Here is a 20,403-nt window from a genome sequence, read left to right on the forward strand (position 1 = left end):
GGACTTCAAGACCGAGTACGTAGCGGGAAAGGTGAACGAGTGGGTTAGTGAAATCCAAGCTCTGTCTGAGATTGCTAACACAGAGCCACATGCGGCCTTTGCTGCATTCACCCATGGAGTCAAGCATCGTTGGAACTACCTGATGCGTACTATCCCTGATATCGGGACGACCCCTCCACCCTCTGGAAGAAGTTATCAGTGTCAATTTCATTCCTAAATTAGTGAAACACCCTGACTTAACCCCAGCAGAAAGAGCACTTCTTGCACTTTCATCAAGACTGGGAGGGATGGGACTAACCAATCCAGAGGAGATTGCTGCCACCGAACATCAAAATTCACTTAAGCTCATGGCAGCCCTCACGGACCACATAATAGCCCAGAATGCAACAGGGGAGGTGGATACCAATAAAGTAAATACGATTCGTACGGTCAATTACGACAAATCGACAGCACTGCCAAAATGATAGGTTACAGCAACTGTTGCTGCAGGTACCAGAAAATTTGAAAACAAAAGTAGCTATAGCACAGGAGGTGGGCACCTCAAACTGGTTAACTACGTTACCGATAAGAGCAAATGGTTTCAGTCTTAATAAACAAGAATTTACAGATGCCATTGCTCTAAGGTACGGTCGGCCAGTAGAAGGTTTGCCCTCCCAATGCGTGTGTGGCTCTTCCTATGATGGCGATCACGCCATGATGTGCAAGAAAAGGGGCTTCATATGCATGAGGCATGACGAGGTAAGGGACCTCACCGCAAATATGTTGAAGGAAATCTGCCGGGATGTCATGGTAGAACCGACCCTCCTTCCATTGGATGGTGAGACCTTCCAACACAGGACTTCAAACACATCTAACGAAGCCCGTGTGAACGTCAGTGCTCGAGGATTCTGGACGCGGGGACAGCAAGCATTCTTCGACATCAGGATTTTTGATCCCATGGCCGCATGTCACCGTAACCTAGCTCTCGATGCTGCACATAGGAGGAACGAGAACGACAAGAGAAGGGCGTATGGGGAGAGAATTCAAAACGTTGATCAAGGCAGCTTCACTCCTCTGGTGTTCACAACCTCTGGTGGGATGGGACCAAGTGCAAGATGTTTCTACGCCAGACACGCGGAGGTGATCTCCGAACAGAAGCAGCAGCCCAGAAGTTACGTTACAGCCTGGATGAGATGTCGACTGTCTTTCTCTCTCCTTCGGTCAGCTTTGCTCTGCCTCAGGGGAACGAGAGCTTCTGCCCCAATTCCGACAACTGCTGCAGATATTGACTATGAGGCTACAGTCACTGAATGCCGCATAGATCTGCGGCTCAACTAATTCAACACAGAGAGGATAGCTTCTTATGTATTTGGATATTTAATATTAAGGTAATAAAATGGTGGCGAAGGTGTGGCTATTGGGGAAGGCTGGAGGCCACGTTTTAGAGAGAAAAAAAAGCAGTAGTAGTAGCAATAGTAGTAATACCAGTGGTGGTCGTAGTGGAGTAGTAGCAATTGTGATACTAGTACTGGAAGTAGTAGTAGTCGTGGTATAATGAGAAAAAAGTTGCAGGACAATTAGTAATACAAGTACAGTGCTGTTGTAATAGTAGTAGTACTCGTAGTAGTGGTGGTACTAATAGTAGTAGTAGTAATAGTTGTAGTAGTAGTAATAGTTGTAGTAGTAGTAGTAGTAGTAGTAGTAATCGCATCAGAAGTAGTAGTAGTTGTTGTTGTTGTTGTTGTAATAATAGTAAACTTATCAGAAGTAGTCAAGCATCGCTGGAACTACCTGATGCGCACTATCCCTGATATCGGACCTCTCCTCCACCCCCTGGAAGAAGCTATCAGCGTCAATTTCATTCCCAAATTAGTGGAACATCTTCACTTAGCCCCAACCGAAAGATCACTCCTCACTCCTTGCACTACCACCGAGACTGGGAGAAATGGGATTGACCAATCCAGAGGAGATTGCTACCACCGAACATCAAAACTCAGTTAAGCTCACGGCAGCCCTCACTGACCACATACTTGTAATAGCTCAGAACGCAACAGACGAGTTGGATACCAGCGAAGTAAACAAGATTCGACTGTCCATTACGACAGAAAGGCCAAAGTGATAAGTTGAAGCAACTGATGCCGCAAATACCAGAGAATTTGAAACAAAAAAGTAGTTATAGTGCAGGGAGGTGGGCGCCTCAAACTGGTTAACTATGTTACCGATAAGGGCAAATGGTTTCAGTCTCAATAAACAAGAATTTACAGATACCATTGCTCTAAGGTAAGGTAGGCCAGTAGAAGATTTGCCCTCTCAATGCGAACTTGACTCTTCCTATGACGTCGATAACGCCATGGTGTGCAAGAAAGGGGGCTTCATATGCATGAGGCATAACGAAGTAAGGGATCTCACAGCAAATATGTTGAAGGAAATCTGCCATGATGTCAGGGTAGAACCGACCTTCCTTCCATTGGACGGTGAGAATTTCCAACATAGGACTTCAATCACATCCAACGAAGCCCGTGTTGACGTCAGTGCTCGAGGATTCTGGACGCGGGGACAGCAAGCCTTCTTCGACATCAGGATTTTTTTATCTCATTTCCGCATGTCACCGTAACTTAGCTCTCGATGTTGAACACAGGAGGAACAAGAACGACAAGATAAGGGCATATGGGGAGAGATATTCAAAACGTAATTCAAGGCAGCTTCACTCCTCTGGTGTTCACAACCTCTAGTCAATAGTCTAGTGGGATGGGACCAAGTGCCAGATGCATCTACTCCAGACTCGCGGAGGTGCCATCCGAACAGAAGCAGCAGTCCAGAAGTTATGTTACAGCCTGGATGAGATGTCGACTGTCCTCTCTCCTTAGGTCTGCTTTGCTCTGCCTCAGGGGAACGAGAGCATGGGCCCCAAAGCCGACAACAGTTGCAGATATTGACTATGAGGCAACAGTCACCGAATGCCTCATAGATCTGCAGGTCAACTAACTCAACACAGCTAGGGTTGCTACTGATGTATTAGGATAGTTAATATTAAGGTAATAAAATGCGGCGAAGGTGTGGCTATTAGGGGAGGCTGGAGGCCACGTAGTATAGTAGTAGTAATAGTAATCGTGTCAGAAGTAGTAGCAATAGTAATCGTATCAGAAGTAGTAGTAGTTTTCGTAGTAATAGTATTCGTATAGGTAGTAGTAGTAGTAATGAGATAAATTAATCAGGATCGTAGTAGCATGACTAGAGGGGCGATGATTATTATAATACTTTTACCACAGTAGAAACTGGATCAATATGAAGATGCGACAGATGAACTTTCAATAACAATAGTAGCTTAGTTGTCTACTTAAGAGATAGTACGTGGCTTGAATGTTCCACACCATCTGCAGTTTCTAGCTAACAGTCAAATTATGTGATTGTGTTGTTATTGGTGTATATTATCATGAGGAGCCTTAACTTGTCAACCTGCATTGATGACTATTGTCACACCGAGTAATGCAGTTTTATTTTCTACATCTGTTGTTGGTTGTTCCTTCATTATCTATATATACTGTATATAGTATAATACGTCAGCTACATGCATTACCGACGTGGGCCGGCTCGCTGTAGCGTCATTTTATTTTTATTTTTAGCTTTAATTAATGTTTCGGGATAGAGGTGTATGTATAGTACTGTTTATGCAAGTAAATCACTGTAGGTGCGCGTGATCTAGGTATATGCTGATAACCACAAGGAAAGAAAAAAACACGAAGTTCCCCAGCGCTTTCGTGTAATTCACATCTTCAGGGGTGAGTACAGACTAAGGAGAAGTACAAAACAAGAGGAGGGTGAGATCAGGTCATTACCTAATACCTGACCATTGTGGACCTGATCTCACCCTCCTCTGTATATATACACCTTGTTTTGTACTTCTCCTTGGTCTGTACTCACCCCTGAAGATGTGAATTACACGAAAGCGCTGGGGAACTTCGTGTTTTCTTCTTTCCTTGTGGTTATCAGCATATAGTACTGTACGTATATATATATACGTATATATATATATATATATATATATATATATATATATATATATATATATATATATATATATATATATATATATATATATATATATATATATATATATATATATATATATATATACACACGTTTTAATCCTGTTTGAAATAAAACTTAATATAATATTAAATAAATTGGGTCTATTTTCTTCCCCCTTGCCAAGTAATAATTATGAGACGACATATAAATACTTGACCTCTCATGTGACTTTTCACTTTTTATTGTCGTTTTGTGTATCCTCGGTTACGGATGAACATAAGATGCGAGGTAAATTTATGAAGATTGTTTGAATAAAAGTAATATGATTATGGTAATATGAAAGCCTACAGAGAAACCTATCTCTCCTATGTTGGCAGCATGTGCAAGTCATGTGAAAAGCCTGAAGATATTGTTTCGTGTAACCACGAAAGATAGACAAATTAATTATACTTTTGATGAGGCCAGAGATACGACACTCCGGGTAAGTGACACCCAATAGAGTCAGTGTTACGTGTCAGCTATTATAGTTCAACAATGAGATTCGCCTAAGCTACTTCACTATAACTTACGTAATGCCTGTTATATCTACGCAACTAATCATGCGTGAAACCTTCCTGTTGACTACCTAATATATCGCCAAGGCAGCGAATATATATTTATTTTTTAAAGTACGAATAATAGTGGAAGATGTAGTGTACTGTACTGTGCATTACAAGAAAAAGCGTAGCGATACTGCCCTGTGATTAGGTTTATGTTTCTACTTACGAATATTCATCTGAACATATTTGCATGCTAAAGTTCCAATATAGTTTAAAATTGAAATCTTTTGCTTTATTATGAAGACGAGAAGCCTAGAGTGAAGGAGCAAGAGCTACTGTTACAAGGTGAGTGGAACAACAGATGAGAGTGAGGACGGAGGCTGCATGTGTAGTGACAAGACGTGGAGTAACAAGATGAACATTAGGCTCAAAGAAGTGTGAGGTGAGTGAGGTGATGGTTTAAATTCCATCAAAACACTAGCCATTAAATTAGTAATAGAATTGAAAAGTATATATACTGAACGTCATACACAGAGGGGAGGGAAGCTACCAGCGAGTACCGGATCATTGATAAAGCGCATTACTGTAGAATGAATTTTGTCAAGCGGAGTGAAGGAAAGATTGGACTGCACCTCACCAAGTGTATGAGTGGCTGTATACCCATGTGAGGGCAGACAACCCTTGTCAAGCTTGAGTAACTGAGAAAAAGGAAAAGCAATTTTTTTTCAGAATTATTAATATTAAAGAGGTAATTTTGACTCCGAGAGGATGAAATAAAAAATAATGAGAAGTCCTAAAATGAAAAATAACATTTCTACAACTTCAAAATACGGATAAACTCTGTTGCACCACGAAATTGAAAATCTATCCTGTATTTCAATGAATGCAAAGAATCAAAGTGAAATGGCATTTTAGTAGCTAAATATACAAATATAGTGCAGTGTAAAACGAGTTCTGTGCCTCCAGTTGTGAGCTGGGAGAGGGACGCTCAGCCACATTTGCATGGTAACGAGCAGCAGCGTCGGGGTGACCAGACTTGTCGCTCCTGGCACCACCCCTGGCTTACTCTCTTGACACTGGCACTGATACTAGAACTGGTATTGATACTGGGCCTGGCACTGACCCTAATACTGACCTTGGTATTGATTCTTGTTTATATGCAATGAATGTATGTATGTATGGCCAATCACTCATGGCGCAGCCCCTCTCCGCTCATCTGACGGTAACTCCATAATTAAAAACGATGAAGGCCTCCTCCAGCGCTAGAAAGAGCATTATCATCCGTTGTTCCGATGTGGATGTCCTGATAGCAAGTCCCTCAGCATCCGGAGCTGACCCACCTCAGCTATCCTCCATCTCTGTATTAGGTAGCTACTGCCATCAAACAGATGAAAAATAACAAGGCCAGATGGAATACCAGCCGAGGTTTATAAAGCAGGAGGACCTCTACTTATCAGCCGTCTCCACTTTTTCCTAGAGAATATATGGAAAACGAGGAAATCCCCCAAGTTCTTAAAGATGCCTCCATCGTCAATATTTATAAGAACAAGGGAGACCGGTCAGACTGTGGCAACTACCGCGGGATCTCGCTGCTGTCCGTAGCTGGCAAGATTATCGCCCGTGTCCGCCTAAGCAGACTTCTTCTTGAGGCGGAAAACTTCCTCCCAGAATCTCAGTGTGACTTTAGAGTTTAGACCATCACGTGGCACTACTGACCTGATCTCTGCTGCCAGACAGATACAGGAAAGGTGCAGAGAACAGCGTCGTGACCTGTACATGGCTTTCATCGACCTAACCATGACCTTCGACTCAGTCAACAGAGAAGCCCTCTGGTGGACCCTCAGCCGTTTTGGCTGCCCACCAAAGTTCATCGCCATTGTGAGGTAACTCCACGATGGCATGACTGGCAGTGTCCTGCACAATGGCACCCAATCTGAGCTCTTCCCCATCCAAACGGGGGTTAAACAAGGGTGCGTATTGGCACCACCGGGGTGGACATCTGGTACCGGATGAAGGGTGTTTTCAACATAAGACGAGTCCATGCAAGAACAAAGGTGTCGGCAGCTTCCATTACTGAACTTCAGTATGCAGACGACCTCACCCTTGTCGCTCACACTAAACGCGAACTACAGGAGATCCTGAACACCTACGCAGATGCGTATGCACACTTCGGCCATGAGGTGTATGTACGTAAGACTCAGATTCTCTTTCAGCCTGCCCTTGGTTCAGTCACACCTCTACCATCCATCCAGATTAACGGTACTACTCTCACTAATGTCACACACTTTCGGTATCTCGGCTCCCACCTGTCCACCATCGCGGACATCGCTGAAAAGATTCAGCATCGGATCAGATGTGCATCTCAAGCCTTTGACATCCTAGGTCCAGGTTGGTGCATGGTCCATCACAACCTCCACCAGTCGTTGTCCGGCATCAGGGTGGCCGACGCAGTAGATACAGTGGTTCGCGTTTCCAGTCCCATCCGATGGTCTGCCACGGTGTTTGTCGCGTGCTTCACTTCCTCCACTTTAATTTCTTCTGTGTAGAGCGCCAGTTCCTGACATATTCCAGATGGGTTATTCCAGTCCCATCTGAGTTTCCTCTGTAGAGTTATTTTCCGCCATATTCCATATGAGTTTTTCCAGTCCCATCTGAGTTTCCGCCCTTCCGGCCGGGATTAGAGCCGGCCCACTGCTTAGGGTGTCATTGCTCTGGATGGCGTGTAGGGCAGGGTTCGCGGACCCGGGTTCGCTTTCTGTATACGAGTGTCGGCGGGACCCTTGACCGTCCTGTCTTACACCCTCAGTGGGGAATCCCTCCCTCGATGGGCTCACCAGGGTTTGTTTGTTTGTTTGCTTGTTTTTTCCTCTACTTGTAGTCAGGCCAATTCTGTTGCGTTCTCAATGGTGTGGTGAACACAGGCGCTGAGGTGGATCTCGGGTGGGGGGTCAGGGTCTGCCATTACTTGTCTGGTACCTGGTAGTTCCATTCCAGGTATTGAAGTGAGTGGGACCAGTTGACAGGTCCTGGAACGTAGGGAGCTGTCGTCTGCTTCGTCACTTGGACCTCTTGTTGCTTGTTGCCACTGTAGTTAGCAGGTCAGGGTTCCAGGACTCGCTCCCTGCCTGGAGCTAGTTGCTGCGCTGGTCCGGCGCGGCGTAGTTTGCTCAGGATGATGGTACCAGTAGATGTTGTCTGTCAGTATTGTGGACTGCAAGACCTTAGCCTCGGTGCGTACACTCGCCAGCCAGCCTTCGCTGTGATTGGACGTCTCTCCAGACCCCTCACTGCCAAGCCAGCCAGCCTGTCTGTCTGTCTGTCTGCCTGTCTGTCTGTCTCTTACCGTTGACGAACTGACGCAAACGACCACCTCACTAACCATCACTTTGACACGTGGGAAGCTTGTTCCAGACAACGCCATTTCTGTGCCACCCCACTGATCAGGGGTGACTCCTGATCAGAGGCGGTCCTGATTGGGTGCTCTGTAACGGCTTCTTGCAGCGAACTTCTGCCGCGACCCCACCGGTGCTAGTTACACCAGTGGCTATTCTTCCATAATCAGAAAACACAGAAGTGAAAACGGACTAGTAAACCCCAGACAACATGGATTCACTGAAAAAAAGGGAACACATACTGCACTAGCCATAATCACGGAAACGTTAGCCAACAAGAAAGCAGAAAGAAACCAAGTCAACATTGTACTAAGAGACGTTAAGAAAGCGTTCGATAAAGTATGGCACCTAGGATTAAAATTTAAATTGCTTCAATTAAATCTCCCAGAACCAATAGAAAAAAATCGCCTGTGACTTCCTAGACGATCGCACGGCACAAATACAAATTGGCAGCTTTATAGGACCACCCATAAAACTGAAAAGTGGAGTACCCCAAGGCAGTGTTCTTTCATCCACGATGTACAATATCTACACAGCAGACCTACCAGAACCATCTCCCTACAGTGAATACATAAGTTTTGCAGACGATATCACACAAATCATCACATACCCTGGCAAATCAACAGCAATAATGGCACAACATACTGCCAACGCAATAGAGAACATAAACCAGTACGAAAAAAAGTGGAAGATACAAACGAACACCAACAAGTTTAAAATAATCCCAATCGCTAAAAGGAAAAAAGACCCCATTATAGTAAACAACAAAGTGATTCCATATGCCATGGAAGGCACTGTCCTAGGGCTGAAGATAACAACAAAAGGCTACAAAACATTCATCACCGAAAAACTTGTAAAAACCAGAAACGTGGTAACCAAATTAAAACGTTTCAGAAGCCTGTCAGCAAAAAACAAGTTAAAGTTATATAGAGCCTTTGTCCAATCCCGATTAGTATATCCGCCAATTCCCCTACATGCAATAAAACAAACAAACAAAGAAACTGCAGATAATTCAAAACTTAGCCCTAAGGGATGTATATAACATCAGATATCCTGACATAGTCACCAACCGTCAACTACACCAACGAGCGCAAATAGAACCCCTAAACATTTACCTACACGAACACTCAAAAAGAATATGGACAAAGTTAGAAGAAATAGAACCAGGACCAATCAAAGAATGGATGGAAGAGACAGAAGACGGAAGAAGAGAACACTCGTGGTTCCCTAAAAGTAAAAGAAGAGCCTTAGAACCCACACCAACTCCACTCTACTAAAAGATGCAAGGTTACCCCAGTGACAACCTTGGCAGCCAAACCACTCACAGCATTAGATCATAAAAAGATAGGATGTTCTTGGCAGAAACACAAGTACCTGCCCTAGACTCCTCACCATTGGCTAGGACATAACACACGAAAATGAAAGGCATAAAATTGCAATAGCTGCTAAACATACAAACACCTGACATAAATATAACACCTAAGACGAAATTTAGCTTAAACACAAACATGAGATAACAGAAGCACTTGGGTTGAGCCCCAAGACCTAGCATTCTACTACTATTTTCCAATTTCCTCGCTTTTCTTCTGCACTATCCACCAACCCCAAGTCCCTCCAAATTCCACCATTATTCTTCAAGTCCAGTTCCCGCACCACCAATCTACGCACCTGCATCAAGATTTCTTCACACTTTACTTCATCCATCCATTCATCCATCTTTCTTTTTCGCTCTGGCCTGGGGACCTGCACCCTAAAGGTGTATTCGTCCTTGGGTCCCCCCTGTAACTGTTCACCTCCCTCCCAGGAGTTTGTGAACAAGAAAGAGGGCAGGAGCAGTACCCATCCCTCCGCCGAGTCTTCCTAGGTAACCGTGATCGTGCGGGTCCACCTGGGAAGGGGGTCGCAATCCTGAATCCCTACCCCCCCTCCTTAATTACGTACACTCGCTCACGTCTATAAGTGAGCATTCATTAACACCAGGGAAGTAGGATCCCATGACGGGGCTTCCGGGACAGAGTTGCGGGAACCACTCTACGACCTCTCGACCAACAAGTGGCGGTGGGGAGTGTTGTAATTCCTGTGACAAACTCCTGTCCTGGAATAGGCAGGTCTCCAAACTCAAACCACGCAAGGGTGGCCTGTCCACCACATACTCTCTGTGCCTGACTGAGAATGATGTAGACTTACTCTTATCGAGCGAGAGCACAAGGAAACTCAAGTCTGCAAATTTTGAAGTTGCAGTCCCTCCTCAACTCCCAGCAAGGAAGTCAATTGTGGTCAAGCGACTAGATAAAGCGATCACCTTAGAATCAAGTGAACAGCAGTTGGTATCTGACATAGAAGACAGAAACGAATGAGCCAAGGTGGAGGAAGTGGTCAAGCTGCCCAGACTGCCATCCATGCTCAAAATACGATTCACAGAAATAGCCATGGCCCAAAGAGCAAGCCAGGAGTGACTTTGTCTCTCCTACTACCATGTCAGCAGCAGCCAGGTGGAGCAGGAGGAATTCTTCCCTATTACTCCATGCTGGAACTGGTACCAATATTCACACACGGCTACAGACTGCCCTAACAAGGACACCAAGCACTGCTCAGAATGCGGGAACAAGGGGCACACCTTTAGAGAGTGTAAAAACAAAGATACCCCCAAATGCCTAAACTGCGAAGGAGATCACAGAACACTGGCTACTCTCTGCCCCATACGAAAAGCATTAGTTAACCAAAAGAGGGAGAAGACGCAAGAACAGCAAAACAGGACATATTCAGCGGTGACAAAACTAACCAGAGAAACGACAAAGATCCTCGAAAAGGTCGCCACACCACCCCCCTCAAAGCAACCTATTTTGCTTCAACTTGGAAATAATCTTTCCGTAAAAATAATGATCTCCATAATCCACGCCCACATCACGAATATAGCCAGACCTGGAACTTTTGCCAAGGCAGCAAGGGACATGTTCGCCGCCAACAACCTGCCAGACATGGAATTCCCAAACGATGTGCCTTCTACCGAAATTTTCAACTTAATATACAAACCAGAGAGCACTGCAACTCAAGAACCATCAACTCACGAACCATCAACTCAAGAACAGACTATCTCAGACATACAACCCGAGCCAGCAAGAGAGGAAGAATCGATGGATGACGAAATCGAAGATGAAACCACCACAATAACAGAACAAGCAGCCAGAGTCAACACCCAAAAAAAGAATCGAGTGGGAATTATGGCACCACCTGCTCCCAGAGAGACCACGGAGAACAAAGACCTAGGGCATGAAACTGGTATACGATTTTACTCCACTACAGCTTCCCCCATAGTCTCAACAGAAAGACTGTTGGCAGAAATAAGGCAAGGCAAGATTAAATGCACATACTCAGACAAAGACGAAGATGACACACATATTAAAACATTTATCAAGAAAGGAAGAATACTCACAAGACAACAGAATAGAGGGAGTTGATCAGACAACATATAGAAAGATCCGCCTGGGCCTGGACAGGAGGGTGTCAGGGGAACACCGGTCAGCAAAAATGGCGCAAACCAGCTCTAGGCACCAGCCTTCATAATAAATAAGCTTAAAATAATCCAACATAATGTCTTACCATGGATCCCACAGAGCAAGCGAATTATATAACACATACCGTAACATAGAGCCAGATATTATCCTCATAAATTCGTATGGTAAGAAAAACTCAGAAAACAAATTAACTACACAGTCTACCAAAAAAACAATCAAGACACACAACATGATGGAATTGTCATATCCATCAAACGAAACATACAACACAAGATACACGACTCATTTCAAGAAAACTTTCTGGCGATCGAAATTAACTGCCCAACAGGACCTATTATAATCGGCACCTGTTACCTCCCTCCGAGAAGACCCATATTCCCACTCGCAGACATGCTTAAACTCCTGAGAAGAAATATACCATCCTATTTTTTGGGCGATTTAAATGCACGACATCGCGTCTTGGGGCACCAGGATAACAACGCCGTAGGCAAGATTTTAAACACATTACTGAGTCACGGCAACGCAATACACCTTGGCCCGGAATTCCCCACATATATCAGAGCAGGTCAAATCGGACATCCAGACATAGTACTAACAAACCAGCATCACCATCTTAACCTGCAAATGGAACCCGGCCCAATAACCACAAGTGACCATCTCCCTATCGTAGCCACACTCTCCACGTCGCCAATATAGATCCCTGCCAGGATGAGATACAGCTACAGCCGGTCCAACTGGGAGGAATTCCAAAAGGAGTTAAGCAACCACCAAATAACCCAACTAAAAACAAACACACTTCCCAAATAGACAACAAACTGGAGACATGGTACGGAAACGTGAGCCAAGCAATGGAGCACCACATACCCACAACCACTCACCGTACATTACCACACCCCCAATACTCACATCAATCAAGAATTCTAGACACTATTCAGTAATTTATTCAAATTAATCATAGAATAAGGATGGACGCCAGAATACAGAATACAATATTACACTATACACGAACAACTAAGAAACATGTCCAAAGAAGCATTCGTGAATAACTGGGAGAAATTTATAGCAGACACAGAAGCAATTTACTACAACCCGAAAGAATTCTGGCGAAAAATTAAAAACCTATTGGGAATCTCCAGCAACGAATCAAACTACATTTTAAATAGCAACCAAATCAAATTAACTGAACCCAAAGAACAAGAACCTGAATTCAGGAAATATTGGAGCAAAATTTTTCAAATAAGCCAGGAAGACAACTTGAACTTCTGTATGAACGCCGAGCAACAAGTAACCAATCACATAACACACACAACCCACATCTGGCAACCAAGTCCCAGCATAGACATAAACACGGACTCGAGATCGGCCATGCAGGCACTGCAACACAGTCAACCAAGAGACAACGTCCACATTACCTCGATCCTCGCACAGCTACAGAAACTCCAAAGCCAAAACCGCCCAGTCGTCTTACACTGGATTCCCAGTCATGTAGGGATCGGAGGAAACGACGTGGCAGACGAAGCAGCCAAGGCAGCTACACGTTCTAGTAGCGTACACATCCAAGTTCCAGCAAGCGTGCAACAGATCAAGAATCACCTCAGAAAGACTAGCAAGCTCCACATTAAAAAGAGCTTCCTTCATGCATTCAACGCTGGTTCCCAATCAGCCAAATGGTACCTGGCGGCCACAAAAGGGGAACCACCCTTCGCTGACAAGAAAACTCCAAGACAAACCCAAGTCAGCCTTCATCGACTACGACTAGAGTACAAGTGCTCCTGGCAGATGATCGGAAATGACGTCATGGAATGCACCTACTGTCAGGAGCCAGCAGCCAACCCACTTGAACACTATCTCCTCGATTGCGAGGTCACACAAAGCCTCCGAAACAGAACTCAAATCTCCCAAGAAACACACACAACACCAGCGGCCACTCTAACCCGAAAGGCCCAAACAGACCACATTCACCACCTACTCCGGGTCATCACACGATACCCACCACCCAGATAGCTTAGAAAGCATCCTCTCCCAGCAAGTGCGGACCCCAGTTCGGGGGGCGCGCCACTCCGAAACTGACCACGTCCAAGAGTGGGGGTTGGTGGTAAGCGTCCACTGATCGGGGGTCCGCTCACACTTGCAACCTGCAGTATCCCTCCAATCTGCAGGTGGGACCACCTCCAATCCCAATCCGGTCTGGCTGCTCCTGGAGCTCCAGCCGGAACCACCAAACGGGCCGCCTATAGGCAAAGGCCCGTGTCGGACTACGGTCCGACAATCTCAACAACAACACGATTTTTCCACCACACTTCACACATCGCTCCTGAACTAAGAAGACCTCTCAACAAGACCTCCTGCTGGACCCGGAACTGTGAAGACCGCCCTCTCTCTTGTGCCATTGTTGGCCATCTTCCCGGACCGGACCATCCACCACTGACATCGTCGACAACAACTCACGAGCGTTTTCGGTTTATCGAGCATTAACCTGCCCTCCCCACTGGTGGTGTGAGTGACCCACACTCCAGCTGGAGAGCAGCTATAGCGCGATATTCCCGACGTGGTTTGAACTCTTTTCCTTCTACTGCTAATTTTCCTTTTTTCGCTCTGGCCTAGGGACCTGCACCCTCAAAAAGCGTATTCGTCCTGCGGTCCCCCCTGTAACTGTTCATCTCCCTCCCAGGAGATTGTGAACACGAAAGGGGGTTGGAGCAAGAACCCATCCCAGCCGAGTCTTTCCAGGAAAACCGTGATCGTACGGTTCCACCTGGAAAGAGGGTAGCAATCCTTATCCTTCCCAAAAAGGCACACTTAGCTCACGTCTATAAGTGAGCAGTCACATACACTAGGAAGTAGGCTTCCCCAACGGGGCTCCGGGAGAGAAGCTCAGGAACCACTCTACGACCACCAGCCAGTGGGGAGTGCTGAAATTCCTCTGCTACTTACTCAACCGGAATAGGTAGCATATAAAAAAAAATAAATAAATAAATAAAAACCCGGTTATGGAGCGCGTACGCCCTCCTAACCGCGACCCCCACCTGAACAGCCAACCTGACGACCCGAACTACGACAGGCTCCGCACAGAGAAAGCGGACCAGTTACGCGCCTTTAATGAAGCCCTGAAAAGCAGGAACACTGCCACCACCTCCAACAACTCCACCACCACTGCTACCGCCACTGAGGACGACAACTGGACGAAGGTAGAAAATAAAAAACGCCGACGTGCTTTTTCGGGAAACGAATGCCGTCAAGCAGCCCAAAAGGCACCCATCACCACCACCAGCTCACCTCCAACGACACTGCCAAAATTCCGGATCACGAAAACGGACACAAAAACGACATATACCGCCATCACAGAGATAGAAAAGCTAAATCCACTGGCCAAGTTCTCAGTGCGGCCCAACCTAAAGGGGGAGATGATTATTCACCCCAAAGACAAGGACTCCGCCACCACCCTCGACACTTACCTGCAAAACACCACCACCGTTGCATCAACCAAGCTGGACCCCGCCCAGAAACTGATGAAGTCGGTAGTCCTCCGGTACCCAAAGGAACTACCCCTCGAACCCCTGGAGAACCACCCGAAGATCCTAAAAGCCGAGAGATGCTCTCCCCCGTCCGACAAGACGGCCACCACAAAACAAGTGCTCATAACGCACTACGGTTCACCCCCCAGCACCATAGACCTCAAAACCTGGGGGATCTACGAAGTGAGGCCCTTCGTCCCAGAGCCCCTGCGGTGCTTCAGATGCCAGAAATACGGGCACCATCAGACAAGGTGCACGTACAAGGAAATCTGCGCAGTCTGCGCACAGAAGCACGGCACACATTCCTGCCTCACCAAGTTGAAAAATGGAGAAAAAATTGCCCCCAAGTGTGCCAACTGCGGGGGCAAACACCACGCCTGGAACCCTGGATGCTCCGAGAGGACAAAGAGGGTCCAGGCAAACCGACCAGCAGCAAGACCGGCCCCCACCGCCTGCACACCAGCCCCACCAAGTACCTTCGTGTGGGGAACCCAAAGGCCAAAACAACAAAGCCAACCTCCTCAGCCGGTCAACACCCAAAGTACAGCCCAGTTTCCTGGCCTCACTACGGCCACACCTCAGCCACCCAAGCAGCAGACAACGACAACCACGAAAAAGACAAAAGAAGCACACACCAAGGCACCAGAAGGAATGATACACGTATCAGACCTAGCCAAGGTACTGACAACCTTCGCGGAGGGCCTAGCCGGACTACTGGGCCACAAGATCCAACCCACACAACTCCAAATACTCATGGGGAGCGTCCTCGGGCAAGTCGCCACAGCTCCAGCCACCTCAGTGGAGGAAGCGACGCCGGTCCTCACACGAGTGACAGCCGAGGTACACTCTACACCGAGAAAGGCCACCAGAGAACCCAAGATACCGACAGCTCCCAGAAATTGGACGTTTCAACTCCCCTGAACCGAACCACGGCCCAGAAGGCAAAAACCACAGAACAGAAGATATGAACCTGATCCAGTTGGAATCGGACTTGGACATTTCCATCGAGGACCACCAGAAGTCCCCGATGAAACTATGGTGGAAAACATCAGCACCCTGAACATCCTAACATGGAATGCTCAGGGCATCAAAAACAAGAAACACCTCCTGCAAGAAGCAGCAGCCAAGGACAAGCTTGACATCATACTGCTACAAGAAACACTTCTACAAGAACACCACCGTTTCAAATTCAGTGGTTACAAGACATACAGGAGGCATTTCACGCAGGCGTCAACAAGAGGATGTATGATCTTGGTCAAGTCAAGCATACCCTCCTCCGAGGTCACGCAGCAATTTCCATGTGGGGAAAACATCGAGACACAGGCCGTCAAAGTAACCCTCCAAGAACGGGAATTAACTGTTCACAACATCTACAGGAACCCAAGGGGCTCACTGGAGGTGACTCAATTATTTGCTTCGGCCGCTGACCACGCCACACTCAGAGGACGGGATTTCAACGCACATCATCCCTTCCTAAGCTCGGTAAGCCCCACAAATGAAGACGGCCTACACCTATACACCACCTTTCAAGATACACCCGAGATCTGCCTCCTGAACACCGGAGAGCCCACCCACACTAGGGGAGGAAGGCTAGATCTAACCTTCGTCTCCAGTGCACTACAGCCTTCGGCCTCCTGGCAGCTACACCCCACGCTGACCAGCGACCACTTCGCCACCCTAACAATGCTGAAGGTGAACAAACTCCCCACTCCACCCCCTCCGAGATGGAGATACAACACCCAAAAGGCAGACTGGGGACTCTTTAAGAAACACCTGGCTAAGTGGCGCGAAAAATCACAGCCGGCCGGCGCAGCACCCGTGAACGAGACAACCCTCCACCAACAATTGGTCGAGGCGTTTCACCAAGCGGCAGAAGAGGCTATCCCAAAAACAAAACCCACATCAAGACAGTACAATGATTACTGGTACTACTGTCCCAGGGTGAAAGAACCATAGAGTGAACATGGCCCGAAGAAACTACAGGAGACATCCCACGGAAACAAACAGACATCTCCTGCAAGCCATAGTTAAGGATACCAGGGAAGAGAAGGAAGAAATAAAAAACGTAAGCTGGCTCAAGTGGTGCTCCGAACTGAACGAGCACACCTCCCTTGGCAAGATGTGGGCCCAGATCCGAAGGGCATCTGGGAAGGCAACACCACCACCAACCCATCCCAACCCAGAAGAGGAAGCCGAGAGACTTGCAAAACTGTTCTCTGACCGAGCAGCAACGAAAAACCTCCCGAGACAGGCGGAGGAGACACAACGGCGTCTGCGACAGGTCAGACTCCAGATGATCGAAGAGGCCTGCAAAAGTGAAGATGACACCGACAGACCTTTCAACCAGCAAGAACTCCAGAAGTCGCTAAAACGAAGCAAGGACACAGCACCAGGGGCCGACAGGATAACCTACTCCATGCTTTCCCATGCCGGTACAGCCGGACACGAGGCTCTGCTACAAGTCATCAATGCTTCGTGGACAGCAAAGACTCCCACCGGAATAGAAGAAGGCAGATATACAGCCCATTCCGAAGCCCAGAGAACCAGACAAACAGAGGCCCATCTCCCTTCTCAGCTGCATAGCGAAGACGGGAGAAAGAATGGCTCTCAACCGACTCAAGTGGAAAGTAGGCAGCCCACACCCTCACATCTTTGCTTACACCGAGAACACCGGCACAGGCAACAACATCGCCGAGATACTCAGCACAGTGGACTACAAACCAGCTCTGGTGGTCTTCCTCGACCTGGAGAAGGCCTTCGAACTAGCAAATCCACTGGCCATTACAACGACGCTCGCTGAAAAAGGCGTCAAAGGAAGGTTGCTGGGGTGGATCCAGAACTACCTCACACAGAGAGAAGCAAGAGTACGCTTTCAGGGAGCAACCTCAAGCTACAGGGTCCATGAAAACGGAACCCCACAAGGAGGCATCCTCAGTCCAATGCTGTTCAATGTCCTGATGGAAAATCTTGTCAAACTTCCTTTCAGACAAACAGCCAAGCTCCTATGCTATGCAGACGACTTACAGCTTATAATAAGAGGATCAAACAGACTAGCCAACACGCAACACGCACTCCAACTTATAGAAGAGGAGTGCAACAGACTTGGACTCAAGATAAATCCAGCCAAGTCGAAAGCGATGGCCATCTGCACAGACACACCAGACAAGATGCTCTCCATACAAAACACGCCGATAGTCTGGACCAACACCCACCAGTTTCTTGGAATCTGGTTTGACCAGAAACTCACTTTCAAGCCGCAACTCGAGTATCTCAGGTACAGGACGAAGAGCAGACAATATAATGAGGTCGCTCACCAGCACAACCGCAGGAGCCAACCTTCATGTGCTCAAAGCCTACTACACGGCCGCCATCAGATCGCTGGTAGATTACAGTGCTCCAGCACTCATTGGAATGAAAGAAGACCAAATAGCTAAGCTAGAAGTCATCCCCAAAATAATGCTCTCAGGACCATGCTCGGAGCACCCATGTGGGCCAGAATCTGCAATTTGCAAATGGAAACCGAACTACCACCCCTGGCAGTACGAGTCAAGCAGGTGACAGCTGGTCTCCTCGCCAAAATCTGTAGATCAGATAAGCCCAAAGCTGCCAAAATTCGAATCAGTGCCTCCCTCCACCTCGACCACAGAGTGTGAGGGGCCACCTGGTCGCACGAGGCAAGCGAGGTCATCCGACACCTGCAAGCAGAAACACTCGTCAAGAACAACCAAGACACACGAGACAATGGTTACGTAGTTCCTCCACCATGGAGCCCTCCACCAGCCACATTCAAATTTACCGACCTAGGCGATAGTAAAGCCAACCTCCAGAAGGAGGACCTCAAAAAAATAACTCTGGAAGCCATAGCCACCGAGACACCGGCTGATGCAGCATCACACTTCACAGACGGCTCGGTGGATCCAAAACATCATAGATCCGGAGCGGCCTTCTACACCTAAGGTCAGACCCTCCGATGGAGACTTTCTAATGACTGCTCCACCCTACAAACAGAGCTGGTAGCAATCTCAAAGGCCCTACAACACGCTGCAACACAATACAACAAGTCCATCATAATTCACACGGACTCGAAATCGGCCATGCAGGCGCTGCAACACAGTCAACCAAGAGACAACGTCCACATCATAACTTCGATCTTCGCACAGCTACAGGAATTCCAAAGACAAAACCGCCCAGTCGTCTTACACTGGATTCCCAGTCATGTAGGGATCGGAGGAAACGACGTGGCAGACGAAGCAGCCAAGGCAGCTACACGTTCTAGTAGCGTACACATTCAAGTTCCAGCAAGCGTGCAACAGATCAAGAATCACCTCAGAAAGACTAGCAAGCTCCACATCAAAAAGAGCTTCCTTCACGCATTCAACGCTGGTTCCCAATCAGCCAAATGGTACCTGGCGGCTACAAAAGGAGAACCGCCTTTCGCTGACAAGAAAACACCATGACAAACCCAAGTCAGCCTTCATCGACTACGACTAGGGTACAAGTGCTCCTGGCAGATGATCGGAAATGACGTCATGGAATGCACCTACTGTCAGGAGCCAGCAGCCAACCCACTTGAACACTATCTCCTCGACTGCGAGGTCACACAAAGCCTCCGAAACAGAACTCAAATCTCCCAAGAAGCACACACAACACCAGCGGCCACTCTAACCCGAAAGGCCCAAACAGACCACATTCACCACCTACTCCGGGTCATCACACGATACCCACCGCCCAGATAGCTTAGAAAGTACCCTCTCCCAGCAAGTGTGGACCCCAGTTCGGGGGGCGCGCCACTCCGAAACTGACCACGTCCAAGAGTGGGGGTTGGTGGTAAGCGTCCACTGATCGGGGGTCCGCTCACACTTGCAACCTGTAGTATCCTTCCAAATCTGCAGGTGGGACCACCTCCAATCCCAATCCGGTCTGGCTGCTCCAGGAGCTCCAGCCGGAACCACCAAACGGGCCGCCTATAGGCAAAGACCCGTGTCGGACTACGGTCCGACAATCTCAACAACAACAACAACAACGATTTTTCCACACTGATCAAACCAATCACCGCAGAGTTAATTCACAAAACAATAAACAGTTTCAAGAACGAGGCCCCGGGCATTAGTAAAATAAACAAACCCATACTCCAGCATCTACCAATCAACATGATACTCCAACTCAAACATTTTTAATGCAGCACTTGGCTCTGGCTACTTCCCAAGGAAATTTAAAACCGCAAGCATCAGACTTATACCAAAACCAGGTAAATCCCCAATCTAAGTATCAAATTACAGAGCAATCTCTTCTAGAAACACCGGGAAAAGTCCTAGAAAAAATAATTAACCACCGACTGAGAATACACCTCGAACTTGAAGAGAAATACAACCCCAGGCAGCACGGATTTAGAAAACACAGAGGAACCCATACAGCCTTAGCCCTAATTTACAAA

This window comes from Homarus americanus, unplaced genomic scaffold (assembly GCF_018991925.1).
Source record: "Homarus americanus isolate GMGI-L3 unplaced genomic scaffold, GMGI_Hamer_2.0 scaffold14072, whole genome shotgun sequence".
Lineage (NCBI taxonomy): Eukaryota > Metazoa > Arthropoda > Malacostraca > Decapoda > Nephropidae > Homarus > Homarus americanus.